This window comes from Anomaloglossus baeobatrachus, chromosome 12 (assembly GCF_048569485.1).
Source record: "Anomaloglossus baeobatrachus isolate aAnoBae1 chromosome 12, aAnoBae1.hap1, whole genome shotgun sequence".
NCBI classification, from domain to species: domain Eukaryota; kingdom Metazoa; phylum Chordata; class Amphibia; order Anura; family Aromobatidae; genus Anomaloglossus; species Anomaloglossus baeobatrachus.
In genome coordinates, this window is record NC_134364.1 from 130,200,134 (window position 1) to 130,200,989 (window position 856).

Genomic DNA, 856 nt, shown 5'->3' on the forward strand with positions numbered 1-856 from the left:
AGGAGAAGACGGGGGGGTGTTAGGAGAAGACGGGGGGGTGTTAGGAGAAGACGGGGGGGTGTTAGGAGAAGACGGGGGGGTGTTAGGAGAAGACGGGGGGGTGTTAGGAGAAGACGGGGGGGGTGTTAGGAGAAGACGGGGGGGTGTTAGGAGAAGACGGGGGGGTGTTAGGAGAAGACGGGGGGGGGTTAGGAGAAGACGGGGGGGTTAGGAGAAGACGGGGGGGTTAGGAGAAGACGGGGGGGTTAGGAGAAGACGGGGGAAAGAGTCAGTTGAAGAAGAGGTGGGAAAGGGTCAGAGAAGAGGGGGGGTGGGAAAGGGTCAGAGGCATCAGAGGTGGGAAAGGGTCAGAGGCGGAAGAGGTGGGAAAGGGTCAGAGGCGGAAAAGGGTCAGAGGCGGAAGAGGTGGGAAAGGGTCAGAGGCGGAAGAGGTGGGAAAGGGTCAGAGGCGGAAGAGGTGGGAAAGGGTCAGAGGCGGAAGAGGTGGGAAAGGGTCAGAGGCGGAAGAGGTGGGAAAGGGTCAGAGGCGGAAGAGGTGGGAAAGGGTCAGAGGCGGAAGAGGTGGGAAAGGGTCAGAGGCGGAAGAGGTGGGAAAGGGTCAGAGGCGGAAGAGGTGGGAAAGGGTCAGAGGCGGAAGAGGTGGGAAAGGGTCAGAGGCGGAAGAGGTGGGAAAGGGTCAGAGGCGGAAGAGGTGGGAAAGGGTCAGAGGCGGAAGAGGTGGGAAAGGGTCAGAGGCGGAAGAGGTGGGAAAGGGTCAGAGGCAGAAGAGGTGGGAAAGGGTCAAAGGCGGAGAGGTGGGAAAGGGTCAGAGGAGGAGAGGTGGGAAAGGGTCAGAGGAGGAGAGGTGAGAAAGGGT